The sequence below is a fragment of the Magnolia sinica genome, chromosome 10 (genome assembly GCF_029962835.1).
Source record: "Magnolia sinica isolate HGM2019 chromosome 10, MsV1, whole genome shotgun sequence".
Lineage (NCBI taxonomy): Eukaryota > Viridiplantae > Streptophyta > Magnoliopsida > Magnoliales > Magnoliaceae > Magnolia > Magnolia sinica.
In genome coordinates, this window is record NC_080582.1 from 13,738,781 (window position 1) to 13,751,507 (window position 12,727).

Here is a 12,727-nt window from a genome sequence, read left to right on the forward strand (position 1 = left end):
AATTTTAGATTATTTGTTTATATATATATATATATATATCTGTGTGTGTGTGAAATGGTTCTATGCGCTGTGAAATGGTTCTATGCGCCCCCTTAAATTATAGGATATCCCAAGAATCAGCCGTATATGGAACTCAGGTTGGCCATACCATTTAAATTCATGTGAAGACATGTCTAAAACATATAAAAGCACTTGGTGAGGCCAGCCTAAAATTCAGATGCATCTTAAACTGGGTCTAACCCCTCATCCAAGTGGGACACACATAATGAATGGGCTGGATTTGTGAACCACACCTCCGTGGGCCCAAAAAATGATTATGAATGTTTTAATGGGAGGGTAACCCTGCTCAACTTTTGTTCGTGGTGTGGCCTACAAAAGTCATCAATTGACTTCAATTTTAAGCCTAAGCCCCACCATGGAATGGTGCATCACAGTGGGGCCCACATAGCTCGACCTCATGGGAAGTTCCCATGAGTTTGATGTATTTAAAATTAATGTTTTTACAACAAAACTCAAGTGAGCCTGAGCTACAGGATATAATGAGGATTGAACGTCTGCCTATGTAAATATTCATGGCCATGGAAGTTTTAGATATCCCTATATTTGAAAAATATAGCTCGTGTCAGCAGGCATTTCTTGTGCTTTCTGAGAGTGGGACGCGGATTTCCTGCCAAAGCCTTTTGCAAGTTCCTGCGCAAGGATGCAGGTGGGCCAGCCGAGATGTTTTTGAGAAATCCACCCCGTTCATCCACTTTGAGAGCACATTTTAGAACCTGTGACCAAAATTTATGTCTATCAAAAACTTAAACGGGTCACACGAGAGGAAACAGTGGGTTTTCAGTGTGAATCGTAGTTACATTCTTTGGACTATAAAATTTGTGTCACGCAATTTTTTCGGTATTTTCACTTCATCCTAGTGATAATGACCTTATAAACAGTTTAGATGGCATATAAACATGAAGGTGGAAGGTTTCAACGGTAGAAATTTATTTTCCCAATTTCCCCTCTCGTGTTACCCGCTTGAGTTTTGTATCCACCTAATATTTGGTATCATTTCTCAAAACGGATAGACAGTCTGGATTTCATAGAAACATCTAGATGGGCCCCACACAGCATCCTTTAAGCAGGAACTTCCCGCGGAAGGCTTTGGCAGGAAATCCGCGTCCCTAGAGTGGATCAGGCCCGGCTTCACTCAAGACGGTGCGGCCCTTGCCGTGGAGCTCACTTTGATAAATGTATTATGTATCCATGCCGTCCATCAATTTTTACATATCAATGTAGGGCATTATTCCAAAAATTAAGTAGATCCAATTATCAGGTGGACCATATCATGAGAAACACCACCTTAATGTTCCCTCAGGCTTATGTGACTTTATCAATCTTAATAAACATTACAGGAACATTAAGGTGCGCTCTAAGAAGTTTGTAATGGTAGGACGGTCAATCATCACTATTTGTTTCTTATGGTACGGTCCACCTGAAAATTGAATCTTACTTCATTTTTTTTTGGATAATACTCCACAAGAATCAGGAAAAAACAGATGGGACCGAGTGGATGCATTATCCGCTCTCTCGCTTTTCATGGGTGGGATATGGGTGCAAACTGTCCAAGACCTAGCTAGAGATGGACGGTCTTGTTATGAGCTCCATGGGCCCACCATAATGTATGTGTTTTATTCAGGCCGTCCATCCATTTTGAAAGAAAAAAACTTTAGATGATGAGATTTTAAAAAAAAAAAATGAGGTAGATTTAATGTTGAAATGGACCATACCATAAAAAAACGGTGGGGATTGAATGCCTACCACTGTGACTGAAAACTTGTTGTGGGCTATAGAAGTTTTGGAGCAAGCTGATATTTATTTTTTCCGTTCATATATGTCTATATGATTTTACATTACTGTGGGCTCTTGGAAGGTTTTAATGGTAGGGTCCTTGTCACCACTGTGTGGTCCACTTAAGCTTTCAATCTGCCTTCTTTACAGTCTTATGCACTAAAATATTCTCTCAAAATGGATGGACAGCTTGGATAAAACACTTATCATGATAGACCTCAAAGAGCCCCTACCTAGATAGAGACAGAGGGTGATATTAGGGGCCACGTGGGAGGTGTTAGCAAACCAAATTACAACGCACGTGTATAAATTAGTAGGTAGTAGGGGTGTGCATCGAGTGGAACTGAGTTGAGCTGGCCTCAGCTCGACTTGGCTCAGCCACTAGCTGACATCAGCTCGAACTCAGCTCGGCTCGGTCCTCAAGGCTGATTGGCCGGCTCGACTCGGTTCAGTCAGTAGCTCAGGCCAATTCGAGTTGAGTTCGAGCCGAGTTCACCATTGCAGCATTTTCACAAATGCTTGGATTGCACTTTCAAAATCTCACTGTATTTGAGACAACAACAATGGTTTTACATGTATTTTATCAAACACCTTCTAAGCAACATAAAAATCAAGGAAAAAAGGGTGTTGGTTTCATATACATGCCTTCCTTGCCACCAGCCACACTTCTTTGAGTCATTTCATCAAACAATTGGTGAACAACATCAATATCAAAGTAACCGAGTCACCGAATTGATTCGATCCGAGTTCGATTTGAGCTGGGTTCGATCCGTGTCGAGTCGAACTGGGCCCAGCTCAAACTTGGCTCGAACTCATTTTCGAGCTCAAAAATTCAGCTCGACTCGACTCGAACTCAGCTTTGAACTGAGTCGAATCGAGCTTTTTCAAGTAAAGTCGAGTGAGCTAACCGAGCTAGCTTGGTTCGTGTACACCCCTATTAGGTAGGAATGCTGTCAACATTTTGAAAAATGATTTTAGGTGATGACCTTAAAGATGAAACAAATTGAATGCTCAAGTGAAAACAATAAGGATTAAATGCCAACGGCTAAAAAACCTCTTAGGAGTGACGGAAGGTCTGGATCAAGCTGATATTTATGTTTTCCCTTCATCTAAGTTTATGCCCGGTTGTAATACTTTTGCACCAGCAGTAGACTCCCGAGGGTTTCAACACCAGGTCAAGGGTTGGAGTACTTATAGGTGGTGAAATCCTACCACCGCGTGGGTGTGTGCATGTGAAAAAAAAAAAGTACATGTAATTGCATGCTAAAGTATCATAATTACATCTTCTTTTCTTCTTTTTTTTTTTTAACTTGAAGAGATAAATTATTCAAATAAAACCCAATCTTATTTCATTGTTAAAACTCCATGAGCTGCACTCTGATGTATGAGTTATATCCACACTGTTTATTCATTTGTTTATATCATTTAGTATATGATCTTTAAAATGGGCAAATCTATAGCTCAAGTGGACCACACCACATAAAATAGTAGTTCAATAGTGGCGTTATTATTCCCACTACTTATGATGTGGTCCACTTAAGCATTGGATTTGCCTCATTTTTAAAGTCATGCCTTAAAATGATCTGGAAAAAATAGATGGACGGTATGGATATAGTGCACACATCATGGGGGCATACTTGGTATGCCTCATTTTCCGAGTCAAGATCCTACATTAATTTCTATTGACATTTACTATTTACTATAGTAGTTAATAAATATTAAATTCATGCAAAATACAAGTAATACATTGAAACAAAAACAAAAACAAAAAAGAGGTAGACCCAAATCTCAAGTGGGCTGCACCAGAGGAAACAGTGGTGATTGAACGCGCACCATTAAAATCTTCATGGGCGCCATGGAAGTTTTGGATCAAGCTGATATTTTTGTTTTTCCTTCATTCAAGCGTGTTACATAATCAGCAGGTTGGATGGCAAATAAAAATTGCAGTGGGTCCTAGACATGTTTCAACGCTGGGTGTTCAATCATCACTTTTTTCCGTGGTGTAGTCCACCAAAGATTTGGATCTACCTCATTTTAGGGTTCATGCCTTAAAATAATGATGAAAAAAAAGAAAAAAGAAAAAAAAGATTGGACAACATAGATAAAATATGGTGGGACCATTTAGCTTTTCCAACATCGACTGCTTGCGAGATCTTGGTGTTGAAGTAGTCAAATATTCTAAATCGAAATCCAAATATAAAATTTCCAAGTAGTCAATGCAGAATCGAAATCTAAATATGAAATTTCCAGTCATGTTTTTAGGGGTGCCAATGGGCCAAGCTAGCCCCATCAGGATTTCGGGCTTGGGATGGAGTATCAAACCTAGGGTTAGGATTAGACTTAAGTTTCAAGCTCATTTTCAAATCGGTCCAATCTTAGGCTAAGGCATCCAAAAAAACCATTAACCTGCCATGACCCGCTAGAATTAAACTTTTGGCAGAAGGTAGAGAGGGAAAGCTATTTCACCATTGCCTAAAAGGATTTGCCAATTGGGTGGGTCCCACTATGGTGTTTATACAAAATCCACCCGACCACAAGCTGTGTCACCCCATGTTAGGCCTAGGTATCAGAAGTCAGTCCTATCCGTGTTTCAGGTGGATCACACAAATGGAAAAGGTGTATAGGGTAATGCTTACCATCCAAATTGTTTCCCTTTGTGTGGATCATATAAATAATGGATGGACCTACTATTTCGGCCCTAGGCTTTAATTTTGGTTTGGTATATAATGGTTGGAGTGGATTTTAACTAATCATGATGGTGTGCCCTATATATATCAAGGGTACATGTCTCTGGTGATTGTTTCCCTAGCGTGGCCACATGAATCACGGATCATCCCGAGATTTTGGCCATTGACATAAGATAGGATTACATATATAATGGCCGGAGTGGATCTCACATAAACATCACGGTGGATCCCCTATAAAATAAAGGGTTGGTTCCCAAGAAAAGTTATGTTGTACACCTAAGGGGATAGATTAGGTGCGGTCCCTACCTTACCCAAGATGGTGGGGTCCTTACTGTGGAGCCCACCTTGATATCTTTATTTTATATCCACTTCAACCATTATATGTATACTACTTCACTATGCATGTGGGAAAAAATATATATGAGGGTGACTAGTGATTTAGGTCGACTGCAAGAAGGGAAAGAGGTTGGAGAGATATGTCTCCTCTTTATGTTTACATGACCTAATGTTGTTATTATTATTATGTAAAATTCACTGCAACCAATCGATAACAAACTGAAACTTAGGCCAAGGGTCCAAACATCAGCCCCATGCATTATTCAAGTGGACCACACAAAGGGAAATATTTAGAGGGTGAATGTTGCCCTATATATTGTTTTTCAATCATAAGGTGTATAATTGAAACACATGTGGGGTGATGTTTGGGCCCTAGGTTTAAAATGAGGTGACACACCTTGTGGTCGGAGTGGATTCAATAAAAACAAAATGGTGGGACCCACTTGAGGTAGCAACCCTCATCAATTAGCTCATTAAAAGTACCCGACGAAATACAATATAGAGTATCCACCATTCCTTGGTTAATATCGTCGATCCATAGTGAATTCCACTTATATACACTGTGGACCATGGATATTAATAATGGCCTGCTAATATTATTTGCAGTCCATAGTAAATATCAACGATCCGCTATTAATATTTGTGGTTTACATGGAATATCACTAGTTCGCATTCAATATTCGCGATCCATGCGGTTCACCATTTATATAATTAAAAAAGAGACCTACACTCTCCTCCCTTTCACAAACTCTTTCCATTCATATAATTTAAAAAAATAAAAAAATAAATAAATAAAAATAAATAAATAAAAAACTCATAGCTCACAATCCACTTCTAAACAACATTGAGGACGTGTAATATATAAGTTGATTTTTTTATTTTTATTATTTTTTTTTTCACGTAAGTACAAGTACACAAGTGCTCTTTCACATGTGTATTTTAGATAATATAATTTTTTGACAAACTTACATAGATACACACGTATGTACACACATGTGTATTCGAATACACCTTATAATAAACTTCACACCTTCATATATCATCAGATACTCGGTCAAACCAACTATTGAAAAGCCTACTTGTTACTAGATTAAGATATTCAATGGTCACTTCACTTTTGGTCCACATGATCACAATAAAAATTGACTACAAGATCTTCATAACTACTTGTACATACATCCATTTAAAAACCCGATTTGTTCATCTTGTTCGTCACCTATGTATATGTTTAAACTACCATTGAAAAATCGATATAAGGAACTTGCTTAGTATACAAAATACCTAAATCTAACAGTGCATAAGCCTTACCCATGGAATAATCTAAAACCCATCTTTTTTACTTATGTGATACATCGAACTGACTTACATTACCTTATATAAAGATTATAGTCCTACAATCTGATTACTCTGATTATAACTCATCATCTAACCATTCATCATATTGGGATCTGTTAATTGGGCCACTAAAATACCAAGGTAAACCATCTAATATGAAGCTCATGGAGTATACTTCTAATCTATAGGTTAGTTTCCATATGGGCAACGCACACATGTCGCCAGACATGAAGTGATGTAAGCCGTTAAAATGCGCCTTCATGACCGTCGAGAGATCATTAGTGATATTGGGTTTGTTGAATAACAGGCCACAATCAAGATTTGTCTCGGACAGTTTTCCAACTAGAGATTTATGTTTGAAACTAGAGAAACTTGGAGGTCTCCATCATATCCAACGCATTCAACGTATGGGACGAGCATCCTGCTATAATAAAGACTTGAGAACAACGCCTACTTTACACTTGAAAAGTCTATTGTAGGTGGTATATCATTATTTTAGAGAGACTAGGCACGAGGGGATGACCTTATACAGAGGCATTGTGTGAATAGTGAGCAGGTTCATAGCAATAGGTGAAGTATACCAAGTTTGTAAGCCGAGTACAGGTTCTGTGCTGGCAACATAAGATTGGCAAGTGATCCTCACTTTTGGTTTTCTCCTCTTGTTCTTTTATCTTAAATTGTAATTTTCTTTTTTAGGTCCTAAGTAAGGGGCCTCATATGAATGTTTCTTCTTGAATTTAGCTTAATCAAGTATTTGAAACTACTTCCTTTTAAGTTCATCTTTTTGTCTCAATTTTAGATTTTTTGCCTCAGGTTTAGCCCTTTTGTTTAGGGTTTAGCCATTTCGCTTGGAGGAATGCCTTTTTTTTCTTTTTTTATTTTTTTTCCTTTTGACTCAGGAGCTTTCCTTTAATGTCTTTACTTGATTCCCGGAGTTTTTGATTTGTTCCTTACATTATTTAATTCCTTAGAGCACCCTTTTGTTAAATCACTTAAATATTAATAACTTTTCAAATTTCGACTTTTATTTACTTCCTTGTACTATGTTTTAATATTGTATTGTTACAATTGTTGCATTGTTAATCTCTCTCGAATTATTGTTGAGTATAGATTTTTTGTTAAGTTGTTCATTAATGGAAATTACATGCATCATGATTATAGTGTGCTTAAACTTGATTTTGGATTACACTATGAGTGCTTGAGAATTGATTTATATTGTATCACCATGAAATACATATTATTTGATTTGAATAATTAAAATTAAGAACTGTGGATATTTGTATTTGAAGTTTGGTTAGATGACAAATCAGTGATGTATGGTTGATTTGCTCACCTACGTGCATAATTGATTTGTTGCCTTGCTTGACTGGTTAGGTAAGCATGGTTGATTTTTTAAAGGTTCTTGACGTTTATAATCGTGTGAGATTTTGTCGCTCCATTGGATTGTTGAGCATGGTTGATTTATTCACCCATGTGCACAATTTATTTGCCACTTCGATATGGACCGGTAATGTGAGCATGTTTGAGTTACGAAAAGTTCCTAAGATTTAGAGCCATGTAAGATCTTATCTCTCCATTGGATTGTTGAGTATGGTTGATTTGCTCACTAGCGTGCATGGTTGATTTTCCATTTCATTGGACCAATTATGTGAGCATGGTTGATTTACAAAAGGTTCTTAACGTCTAGAGCTGTACAATATCCTGGTTATTGTATGTCCTACTAGAACGATTCAATGAGCATGGTTGATATACAAAAGGTTCCTAACTGCAAGATCGTGGACCGGTGAATTTAAGTATATGCATCGCTGGACTGGTTAGATGAGTATAGTTGATTTATGAAAGTTTCTTAACATCTAAAGCTATGTGAGTTCGTGGAAATCTATTAATTAAATTTGGATGTGATATACAATTGTATACACTATTACATTTATGGTATTGTGACATCATTCATGATATCTTTGTTGTCAGAATAGATGTCTTAAATCTGTTTTGACAGGCTCAACCGGTCGAGGGCCTGACTCAACCGGTCGAGTGGGTTGCTAAACTAGTCAAGGCCCGCTCGACTCAAAGTCCAACGAGCTTGTGTTTTGGGTGTCCGTGATGCTCAACTAGTCGAGGGGATGGCTCGACCGGTCAAGGAGGTCCCTCAACTGGTCGAGGCCTCGACTTGACTAGTCGAGGTTGCGCAGAGCCTGCGCGGACTATGTAAAATTGAGGCAGTTTCCGGACTTTTCCAAAGGAGGTGCGTAAGTGGAGTTTCCTAAACTATAAATAGGGGTCCCTAGGGCTATCATAAGGTATTATAAAGCTTTCTAAAAATTTTCCAAGGGTTCTAAGGTTATCAAAGGGACTAGCAAGGGTGAGATTTGAGGTTGTTTGAATCGGGTAAGTCCTCTCTCTTGTAAATTTTTTTTTTGATAGTGGATTTATGTCGCTTTGTGCCGTAATTTTTTCCCATAAGGGTTTTCCATGTTAAATCTTTGTGTTCTCTTGTGTGTGCTTGTTGCCATTGGATTGCTATCCTAGATCTAGGTCTGTGTGATTTCGCAGCACAAATCCCCAACAAGTGGTATCAGAGACAGGTTGGGGCACAGATCTGAATCTAAGGGATTAGTAATAATGAGAAGCACTAGGTATGAGATTGAGAAGTACTCAGGGAAAAATAATTTTGAGTTATGGAAGATCAAGATGATGAGTTTGTTAATTAAGGAAGGTGAAGATGGTGCTCTTGAGGAGCGAAAGTCTACTATGACTGATAATGAGTGGAATACTCTTGATAAGAAGGCTTTATCATCAATCCATTTATGTCTCACGGATGAGGTTCTCTATAACGTTATGAGGGAAAAAACTGCGGCTAAGTTATGGGCGAAGTTAGAGAATGTCTATGCGAAAAAATCCTCTAAAAACCGCTTAAACTTGAAGCGGCAATTGTATAACTTCAAGCTAGCAAAGGGTGGAGATCTGGAGGCTCACATCAGCAACTTTAATAAATTGGTTTACAAATTGCTAGATATAGAGGAAGTAATGAAAGATGATGAACAAGCATATATGTTACTGAATTTTCTCCCGGCATCTTATGAGTCATTTAAGGACACAATGTGCTCGACGAATAAAACCCTGAGTGTCAACACTGTTATCTTAGCCCTTCAAGGGAAGGTTATAAGAAAGCTTAACGTCAATATGTGGATATCTATTGATGCACTAGTTACAAGGGGTAGGCATTATGAACAAGGTTCATGTTCTTCAGGTTCTAAATCCAAATCCAAAGGCAAGGGCAAGGGAAAGGTAAAGTGTTAGAACTGTGGGAAAGAAGGACATGTGAAGAAAGATTGTGAAAATTCTAAATCGAAGAGAGAAGATTCTGAGGTTCATATAGGGAGGCCAATGATGCCACATCAGATGGATCGAGTAGATGTGATGGTGATGTTTTGTCTGTGTCTTCGCTCTGACGACCATACGACGATCGTACGGATGAGTGGATGCTAGACACAGGGGCATCTTTTCACATGACTCCTCATCAGAGTTGGTTCACCAACTACAGGGAGTGCGATGGTAGACAAGTATTTATGGGCTATGAACGTGCCTGTAATGTTGTGGCTGTTGGTACGGTGCGTATCAAGATGTTTGATGGGGTGGAGCGTACCTTGACTGATGTCAGGCACGTTCCTGACTTGAAGTAGAATCTGATTTCTCTTGGTGTGCTTGAGGCAAAAGGATACAAGTACACAGGTATTGATGGTATTCTTAAGGTATCTAAGGAGGCATGGGTAATCATGAAAGCGCAACGACTCGGTAACATGTACAGGTTGATCGGGAGCACTTCAAAATGTGGAGCTAGCTCCAATTATTGTAGCGGATTCCACCTCTACACGTGTGTGGCATGTTGGGCATGGCCACATGAGCGAGCAGGATAGAAAGGCTGAGACGTGCGGACGGAGATACAGAGCAGATGGAGCAGCCACCTGTGAGAAGAATCACATGGCATGATCACAAGATATCGACAAGGTACATGGACGACTCCAATATCGCAAGAGTATCTGTCTTCTATTCTGATGGCTCTAGGTGAGCCTGGTGCTGAAAAGTGGAAGGCGACTATGGGCAATATGATGGATTTGTTGTACCAGACCGACATATGGGAGCGAGTGGAGCTTCCAGTGGGCCGGAGAGCGGTTGGATGTAGGTGGATTTTCAAGATGATATAGCATAGATACAGGGCGAGGTTGGTGGCAAAGGGTTATGATTAGAGAGAGAGAGAGGATCAACTTCTTAAAGATATTCACGACGACGGTATAACAAGTGTCTATTAGATCCGTGATTGGCGTTGGTTGGCCAATGTGATCTTGAGCTGGAAGGATAGATGTGGAGTCTACACTTTTCCAAGGGAAAGTGAAGAGCAGATATACATGAAGCAACCAGAGCGGTTTGAAGTTAAAGGGGCTGAGAAAAGACTTTGCAGGAGGTCGTGGTTCGACCTGTCGCCTAGGCAGTGGTTTGATTCATGGTGAGTCAAGAATTGATGACATGTATATCGCCAATTATGACATGTTTGAAATCAATGTACTCAAAACTCGGTTAAGTGGGACATTGAGGATGAAGAATCGGGGGGCTGCAAAGATGGTTCTCGGCGTTGAGACTGAAAGAAGAGTAGGCTTTGGTTCTCTCAGGTAGAATACCTTGGGTGTAGGTATTGATCAAGGAGGTGATGAACCATGTAAAGCCGGAGAGCGTTCCCTAAGCGTCTCTCCTCAAGTTTTTCTCAGGACATGTCCTAAAATAGATGATGAAAAGTAGGATATCTCATAAGCCTTATTCAAATGTGGTTGACAGTGTATGTCATGGTCTATATTAGATCAGTTATTTCACAGGCTATCAGTGTTGTGAGCAAGTACCTTGGCAAGTAATATTGGGTAGCAATGAGATGGTAAGAAGACTACGTCTTTACTTTTGGGAAGACAGGAACAAAGTTGGTTGGGTATGTGGATTCAGATTCGGCAGATATACTCACCAAGATCGTTCCTTAAGAGAAGTTCAAGTTTTGTACAACTTCTCTAGGCTTGACGATGACATAAAAGGAAGATGGAATGTGCATGAGAAGCTATGATGTGATACAAAGATAAGAGAAGAGGTCAAGGAGTTACATGATTGAAGATTGAAGACATGGTGAAAATTGTTGTCAGAACAGATGTCTTAAATTTGTTTTAGCAGGCTCAACCGGTAAAGTGGGTCACTAGATTAATCGAGGCCTGCTCAACTCAAAGTCCAGCGAGCTTGTGTTTTGGGTGTCCATGATGCTCGACCAGTCGAGGGGATGGCTCGACCGGTCGAGGGGGTCCCTCGACCAGTTGAGGCCTCGGCTCGACTAGTCGAGGTTACGCAGATCCTGCGCAGACTGTGTAAATTTGAGGTGGTTTTCAGACTTTTCCAAAGGAGGCGCGTAAGTGGAGTTTCTTAAACTATAAATAGGGATCCCTAGGGCTATTCTAAGGTATTTTAAAGCTTTCTAAAAGTTATTCAAGGGTTCTAGGGTTATCAAAGGGAGTAGCAAGGGTGAGATTTAAGGTTGTTCGAATCGGGTAAGTCCTCTCTCTTGTAATTTCTATTTTATAGTGGATTTGTCGCTTTGTGCCACGATTTTTTCCTACAAAGGTTTTCCACGTTAAATCTTTGTGTTCTCTTATCTGTGTTTGTTGCCATTGGATTGCTATCCTAGATCTAGATCTGTGTGATTCCGCAGCACAAATCCCTAACAATCTTGACGTAAATTACATTCGTGACGTTATTTTGTTGATATCCTATTTACTTTTGTCTGTTATTGAACTATTCTGTTTGGTGCCTATTTTGGAATTCAATGGTAGTTGATATGATCTTATTGGGCTTCTAGTTCACCCAAATTAATTACTCTCACAAGTTATCGAGATGAGAGTGGAGTACTGGAGGAAAAATACCTTAATAAATACTTCCATTAGATCACAATCATTTATATTATTTTTATTTAATTAAAAATTTATATTAAACTTAAAGAAGAAAGTAATGAAAGAGATTTAGTAGGAGTAAATGATTTTGATTTAAAATTATAAAGCTTATTTTGAAAATTAAGTTGTAATTATGGTTTGGTTTAGATAAATGATAATGTTAATATAATAGATAATTGCATAAATATTAGTTCATACCCTAAAACTAGGGATCATGATCACCGTACTCAGGTTCTGAATTTTGAGGTGTGATGAGATAATGCCTTTAATTGAACACTCGTGAGAAAAAAAAGGGAGGGTGACAATTCTTTGAGGTCATTTAGATGCTTGTAAAAATTTTAAGTTGTAAGGGGATTACAAATAATTAAACTGTAGGGATTGTTTGGATACCTACATTTGCATGTAAAGGCTTTGTATGCCATAAACACATTATAACTTTTAGTTATAATTTAAAACTTGACAACAAGCTATGTTTCAAATTCTAGGCAAAGTCTTCACAACTAAAAAAATTATTATACATAACATAACACAATGATTGGTGCACTCATGATGTGTTGGGCCCAC